This window comes from Hordeum vulgare, chromosome 3H (genome assembly GCF_904849725.1).
Source record: "Hordeum vulgare subsp. vulgare chromosome 3H, MorexV3_pseudomolecules_assembly, whole genome shotgun sequence".
Classification (NCBI taxonomy): domain Eukaryota; kingdom Viridiplantae; phylum Streptophyta; class Magnoliopsida; order Poales; family Poaceae; genus Hordeum; species Hordeum vulgare.
In genome coordinates, this window is record NC_058520.1 from 551,952,508 (window position 1) to 551,960,956 (window position 8,449).

An 8,449-nucleotide genomic window follows, 5' to 3' on the forward strand; every position below is an offset into this window, starting at 1 on the left:
TATTTGAAAATTCTCCGTCTTCTTTTGCGATTCGAAAAAGTTTGTCAAGGAGACTTGATCAACCTCATTGACAGATTTCTTTCGATAACCATGAGATGGATGAATCGAGCAGTCACAAACCTTTGTTCCAAGCTTTCAACTTCGGTAGCTTAGAAGAAAAATGATAGATTTAGTTTAGTTTTCCCTGTTTTCTGCTTTTAGCGTCCCGTAGAAAAGTACCCCAAAAATTAAAGTTCTCCGATTGTCCTGAAAATCAAGTATGATTTTTTTCTAGAATTTTTGAAAAATACTGAGACGAAGAGCTAATCAGGGGGCTGCACCAGTGGGCCACAAGCCGTGGAGGCGCGGGCACCCCCCTGGCCGCGCCATCCAGGCTTGTGGGGCCCACGTATAGCCCCTCCACTCATTCTACCTGCCATCTGCTTCTCCTACCTCCAGAAAAAAATCGTTTCGCAGCTAAAACCCGTGTTCTTGCTCTTCTTGCTGGGATTTTCGATCTCCTTGTGCAAAGCACCATTCACCAAGTTGTTTAGGGGAAATTACTCCTTGGTAAGTGACTCCTCCATTGGTCCAATTAGTTTTCGCTCTAATGCCTTATACTTCGCGTATTTTTGCTGCCTTGGTGACCTTGTTCTTGAGCTTTGCATGCTAATTTTAGCTGGTCCCAAGTAGTTTTGATGCGTGATATGGCTCTAGGCACTTGTGGGAGTAGTTGCTACGAGTTTCGTTGGGCCTTATTCAGTTTTCCTGAGAGTCACTAAAATTTCAGAAATTTTCAGAGATAGAAAAGGGAAAAGATGAGGAGGTTCTTAAGAGGCTCTTCAAGCCGTGACCCCAAGGATGATGGGAATGAGAAGAAGAAACCCAAGTATCCGGTCCCCCGAGTTGCAGAAGTTCAAGCGTGTGAATGGCCAAGCGATGTGTTCTTACGTGCCACCGGACTTTATCAGGATTTTTATTACTTGGTGGAGAACGCAGGCCTTACTGCCTTCGTTGAAGATAAGTGTCCGCAATACCTCCTCCTCACTAATATTTTCGTGCAAAGCTTTAATTTCTATCCAAGGAAGAATCCTCCTATGGTTGAGTTAAAATTATATGATATCCCCCAGCGCATGTCACTCGAGGATTTTTTGCAATGTTTGCAAATTTCCTTTTGTTGGGGATATTCATGAACCTCGTCCACGGGACTTGGAGGCTTTCATAGATACTATTGTTGTAGAAGAGGACAGAGGAGTGTCTTGCGCTAGAGCTGCTAGCATACATTTTCCCGTGCTTCGGTACTTCTCACTATTCATGGGAAAATGTTTAATTGGCCGTGGGAAAGCTAGCTCCCTTAGCTCCCCGGATCTTGCGGTCTTGCGCGAAGCCCTTTATAAAGATAAAACTTATAGCTTGGGCGCTATAGTAGCTCAACAGTTGAACACGAACCGTTCTAAAGGCGTTGTTTATGGAGGTATCTATGCTACTCGTCTTGCTAGACACTTTGAGATACCTATTAGACTGGACGAGGAAGAAGAGATTCTTCTTCCCGAGAGATATCTAGATTATGATAGCATGGTTCGCCATGACTTTCTTGATAGAGATATAAATAGAAGGACGATTTATAACCTGGTATTTAGTTAGGGTACTCGTGAGACTATTACTTTGCCTGCTCCTTCTTTGTTCAATCTTCATGCAGGCAGGTACATTATTATGCCCTCGGACATCTGCGCATATTGGGGCATAGCCCAACCACAGGTGCCCATGCCCGAGCCATCAGTCGAGTACCAGACGCTAGTTTATCAGTGGGAGCCAGAGGAGCTCACACAGCAATGGCACCCTCAGTACACTCCGGAGTACCCCGGAGATGGTTATTTCCCTCCTTGGGAGTAGACCAACTTAGGCCAAAAGCCTAAGTTTGGGGGAGTACGTGTTTCTCACCGACTTTATATTCTTGCTTACACTTTCACTTTGTTAGTCGGTGTTCACACTTTGCCACTGTATCATCCATGCTAGTTTATTTTCCTTTTCTTGTTTTCTTTTCGTGTGTTTGTCTAGTTTGAGAAAAACCCAAAAAGATTTCTCATTCTTCTTTTGCTTGTTGGGAGTTTTCCCGTGTAAATAGTTTTCTTTTTCTTTGGGTCAAGGTAGAAGACCATGGTTACAATGTTTAATGGCTCTCGCATGCATATCTGTTTATCTGTCAAAGAGCCATATTACTTTGTCTTCTCCTTTGTGTTTGCCTGCAGATTCCAGCTTAGTCCAATACACGAGCACTCTTATTATTGTTCACATCATTCGGTCGTGCAAGTGAAAGGCAATAATGACGATATATGATTAAGTGACTGAGCCTGGAAAAGCTGGTATGAACTCGATCTATTTTGTTTTTGTAAATATGACTAGCTCATCGTTCCTGATTCAGCTTTGTTGTGAGAGAAACATGTTTGCAATGACAACGTAGAGACCATGGTTTCTGATGCCATGCTTAATTAGCTAAGAGCTTATAATGGTTTGTCTTGGATGCCAACATGAATTTTGAGATGATTGTGATGTAGTATGATAGGATGGTATCCTCCTTTGAATGATTCAAGTGGCTTGACTTGGCACATGTTCATGCATGTAGTTGAAACAAAATCAACATAGCCTCAATGATATTCATGTTCATGGTGATTTATGTCCTACTCATGCTTGCACTCATTGTTGGTTAATCTCAATGCATTTTGATGACTGTTGTCGCTCTCTAGTTGGTCGCTTCCCAGTCTTTTGCTAGCCTTCACTTGTACTAAGCGGGAATACTGCTTGTGCATCCACTTCCATAAACCCAAAGTTGTTCCATATGAGTCCACCATACCTACCTATATGCGGTATCTACCTGCCGTGCCAAGTAAATTTGCATGTGCCACTCTCTAAATCTTCAAGAAATAATCTGTTTTGCATGCCCGAACCGCTCATGTGGTGACAGGGGGCTATCAGTATCTTCCATGCTAGGCATGTTATCCTCAGTATGTGCTTATTCACTATCATTCATGAGAAAGGGGGCGGCAATTGGAATGCCAGTTCCATGCTCAAATCGAAAAGATAGTTGGAAACAAAACTCCCCCTGGATTGATGTTGGTATGGACGACACCCGAGTATTCGGCTAGCCGTGGAGTGTGATTGATCGGTGGTGGGGGAGTCAAAACTTTACTTTTCTATTTGGGAACCGCCTATAGCATGTGTAGCGTGGAAGATGGTGAAAACTCTTAGTTATTGCGTTGACAATGAAAGCATGCCACCCAAAGTTATTATCTCTGTTTTCAAAGCTTGAGCTCTGGCACCTCTGCAAATCAATGCTTCCCTCTGCGAAGGGCCTGTCTATTTATGTTCCTGTTGAGTCATCCTCTTCTTCTAAAAGCACCAATTAGAGAGCACCTATGTCATTTTTATGCTTTGCTTTTAACTGTGATTGAGTATGACTGTGACTGGATCTTCTTCGCCATGAATTACAATATTTAGTCAGCCCTTGGTCTTCGAAGGTGCTGTGCATTTATGTTTTGCGGTCTCAGAAAGATCTAGCGAGATACCATCTATTCGTACTGCTTCATGATTGTTTTGATTGATGTGTTAACATTTGAAACTTTTTATTATTTGCTCGCTAGTTGATTATGCCATTGATATGAGTTTACCATGAGACCTAGATGTCATTTGCTTATGTGGTTAGCTTGTGATCTTGCTGAAATTCTGGATATGAGTTAGACATAGTTGCAACAACAAGATCAAACAGAGTTCGTACAAGTTTTTCTTTTGTCTCTTTCAGTTTGTCAACTGAATTGCTTGAGGACAAGCAAGGTTTTAAGCTTGGGGGAGTTGATACGTCTCCATCGTATCTACTTTTCCAAACTCTTTTGCCCTTGTTTTGGACTCTAATTTGCATCATTTGAATGGAACTAACCCGGACTAACGTTGTTTTCAGCAGAATTGCCATGGTGTTGTTTTTGCGCAGAAATAAAAGTTCTTGGAATGACCTGGAAATTTACGGAGAATTTTTGTGGAATATATAAAAATAGTTGGCGCAAGAATCAACGGAGGAAGTGGAGCGTGGAGTCCACAAGCCCACCAGGCGTGGCCCCCCTGGCCGCGCCTGGCAGGCTTGTGGGGCCCACGTTGCTCCACCGCCTCCAATCTCAGCTCTATTTAGCCTCTTTCATCCGGAAAAAAATCAAGGAGAAGAGTTCATCGCGTTTTACGATACGGAGGCGCCGCCACCTCCTGTTCTTCCTCTCGAGGGAAGATCTGGAGTCCGTTCTGGGCTCCGGAGAGGGGAGATCCTCGCCATCGTCATCACGAACCTTCTTTCATCGCCAATTCCACGAAGCTCTTCACCGTTCGTGAGTAATCTCATCGTAGGCTTGCAGGATGAGATCTATCATGTAATCGAGTTAGTTTTGACGGTGATTGATCCCTAGTATCCACTATGTTCTGAGATTGATGTTGCTACTACTTTGCCATGCTTAATGCTTGTCACTAGGGTCCGAGTGCCATGATTTCAGATCTGAACCTATTATGTTGTCGCCAATATATGTGTGTTCTTGATCCTATCCTGCAAGTTGTAGTCACCTACTATGTGTTATGACCCGGCAACCCCGGAGTGACAATAGCCGGAACCACTCCCGGAGATGACCATATTATGAGTAGTTCATGTCTTCACCAAGTGTTAATGCGTTGGTCCGTCTCTTTATTAAAAGGAGAACCTTAATATCCCGTAGTTTCCATTAGGACCCCGCTGCCACGGGAGGGATGGACAATAGATGTCATGCAAGTTCTTTTCCCTAAGCACGTATGACTACATACGGAATACATGCCTACATTACATTGACGAACTGGAGCTAGTTACATATCTCTCCGTGTTATAACTGTTGCATGATGAATAGCATCCGGCATAATCATCCATCACCGATCCAATGCCTACGAGTCTTTTTCCTACTTGTCCTTGCTACGTTACTTTGCTGCTACTGCTGTCACTTCTGCTACTGTTACTCTGCTGCTGCTACTGTTACTTTGCTGCTACTGCTGTCACTTTGCTGCTACTGGTTATTGTTGCTATTGTTGCTATCATACTACTCTGCTACTGATACGTTGCTACAGATACTAAATCTTTCAGGTGTGGTTGAATTGACAACTCAACTGCTAATACTTGAGAATATTCTTTGGCTTCCCCTTGTGTCGAATCAATAAATTTGGGTTGAATACTCTACCCTCAAAAACTGATGCGATCCCCTATACTTGTGGGTCATCAATCATCAAGCACAAGAGACATATCAGAATTACTAGTAGGTGGTGGTGTCGCAAATTTACTCATAACAGTAGGTGAATCAAGTGCAAAGCTAGATGGCAGTTCCTTACCTGTCCTCATAGTTGAGGGCAAGACTTTAGTTATTGGATCTCTCGGATTCCTCATAGTGATCAACAGATATATATCCCAAGTGACTCAGAGAATGGAGCTATGCTCCCCGGCAATGGCGCCAGAAAAAGGTCTTGATAACCCACAAGTATAGGGGATCGGAACAGTTTTCGAGGGTAGAGTATTCAACCCAAATTTATTGATTCGACGCAAGGGGAGCCAAAGAATACTCTCGAGTATTAGTAGTTGAGTTGTCAATTAAACCACACCTGAAAGACTTAGTATCTGCAATAAAGTTTTAGTAGCAAAGTAGTATGATAGTAATGGTAGCGGCGGTAACAGTAGCAGTAGTAATTTGTATAGCAAGTGTGACAGCAGTAGCGGTAAAGTAACTTAGCAAGGACCAGTATAGGAAAAGCTCGTAGTCATTGGATCGGTGATGGATAATTATGTCAGATGGCATTCATCATGTAACAGTTATAACATAGGGTGATATGTAACTAGCTCCAGTTCGTCAATGTAATGTAGGCATGTATTCCGTATTTAGTCATACGTGTTTATGGAAAAGAACTTGCATGGCTTCTTTTGTCCTACCCTCCTGTGGCAGCGGGGTCCTAATGGAAATTAAGGGATATTTAGGTATCCTTTTAATAGAGAATCGGAACAAAGCATTAGCACATAGTGAATACATGGGATCCTCATACTATGGTCATCTCCGGGAGTGGTTCCGGCTATTGTCACTCCGGGGTTGCCGGGTCATAACACATAGTAGGTGACTACAACTTGCAAGATAGGATCAAGAACACACATATATTGATGAAAACATAATAGGTTCAGATCTGAAATCATGGCACTCAAGCCCTAGTGACAAGCATTAAGCATAGCAAAGCAGTAGCAACATCAATCTTAGAACATAGTGGATACTATGGATCAAACCCCATCAAAACTAACGCGATTACATGATAGATCTCATCCAACCCATCACCGTCCAGCAAGCCTACGATAAAATTACTCACGAACGATGGAGAGCATCATGGAATTGGCGATGGAGGATGGTTTATGATGACGACAGCGTCGATTTCCCCTCTCCAAAGCCCAGAACGGACTCCAGATCTGCCCTCCCGAGGAAGAACAAGCGGTGGCGGCGGCTCCGTATCGTGAAACGTGATGAACTCTTCTCTCCTTTTTTTTGGGCGAGAGAGGTTATATGGAGTTGGAGATGAAGTCGGGGGAGCCACGTGGGCCCCACGAGCCTGCTAGGCGCGCCCTGGGAAGGGGGGGGGGCGCCTGCAGTGCTCGTGGCCCACTGGCAGCGTAACTTCAGTTGATTCTTTCTCTGATTTTTTATATATTCCATAAAAAATCCTCGTAAGTTTCAGGTCATTCCAAGAACTTTTATTTCTGCACAAAAACAACACCATGGCAGTTCTCGTGGAAACAGCGTTAGTCCGAGTTAGTTTTATTCAAATCATGCAAATTAGAGTCCAAGACAAGGGCAAAAGAGTTTGGAAAAGTAGATACGTTGGAGACGTATCAGCAGCCCCCTTGATCCAGATTAGTTGCCAGATGCTGATCCAGACCGGCAACGGTGCACGCACGCCCCTCCACCACGAGGCACTCTAGGCCGCCACCTACCCGTACCCGCCATCGCAGGGGCACTGAGTGCCATCGTCCTCGCCGCGCCCCATGTCGGAGCGCCGCCCTGGTGCGAGGATGTCGCCCTGCCGCAGCACCCCCGAGCAAGAAGGAATAACCCCCCCCCCCCCCGCCCGCCGCCGACGCGAGCCAGCCGTTGCGTGGCCACACCTTCTGGCGACAACAAGGGAGGAGTGCGGGGAAAGGGGACCGACGGGTGCGACGGGGGAGCCCTCCGTGTTGCCTACGGGTGCGACGAGGGAGGGTTGCGGCCTTTATACAGTAGTGGAGGCCCCTATTTAAGGTTGTGTATAGCTTCGCCATCGTTATGATCATTTCCAAGATTCAAGCTATTGCTAGCACACTTGCTCAGCCTACGGCTCAGCACTAACCATGCTTTTCTCTTTTAGCTTAATGGCCTTTTGAGTGAACTTGTGTTGATCTATATCTGGCATGTTGAGCCTTGCACTCTGTTTGTAATTGTCGTTTATTGGATGACGTTTGCGTATGAATTTATTTATTAAGTTGATATCGAATACAATTCTCTAAAAATAACTATGAACTACTACCTATGTCTCGAATTACTTTTTTTAGATTTATCTCAATATGAATGTATGTAATATCAAAACATGTTCAGATACATCCGCATCTAGATAAATGTACAACAAGCAATTCGGGGCGGAGGGAGTACAAGAAAAATTCTGGAAAACATCTTCTTTGCATTATCTAATTTTCTAACATGAAATACTGTTGGTAGAAAGCCCACAATCAGATTGAAGCAGCGAGAAAGTATCCCTATTGTATCCCTATGAATATTGTTGGTTAATAAAGTGCGATTAGACTGAATTTTTTTTGAGGTAGCGGCACCATTATTCATACACATGCACAGACTTGACTACCTTTGTATGTATATTTCACAAACCTACTCGAGTGTGAACCAATCTGTAGTTGGATGGTTAGGGAAACAATAGTATCCCTTATCCATCAGAGTTTAAGTTCCAGACTTGATATTGGTGCTTGCATTTTTCTAGGTTTATTTTAGGCCTTTCGATGATATGCATTCAATGAGAGGAGACGTTTTCGACGACTATGATGTGCATTTGTGTGCGTTTATAAGGGTGAATGCACGCTCATGTATGTGAACAACTTCATTTTAGTCAGAGAAGACGTTTCTGACGACTATGACGTGCATTTGTGTATCTTTATAAGGATGATTGTATGCTCATGTATGTAAACAACTTCGACTAAACTATGAATCTCTGATCATGTTGGTAATTATTATCCCTCTCATGAAAAGCTAGGGTTCCTTTGTCCTCCGGCGGCCGCGTTGTGAGTTCCCCTGTCGTTGAACAGGCCTAGCGTCGATCACACCTCCCGTCTTTCCCCTTGCCGCCAAGTCTGCGCCTTCTTCGGGTGCGAGCGGTTAGGGTTTTACCATTGTTCGTGATGGCTGCG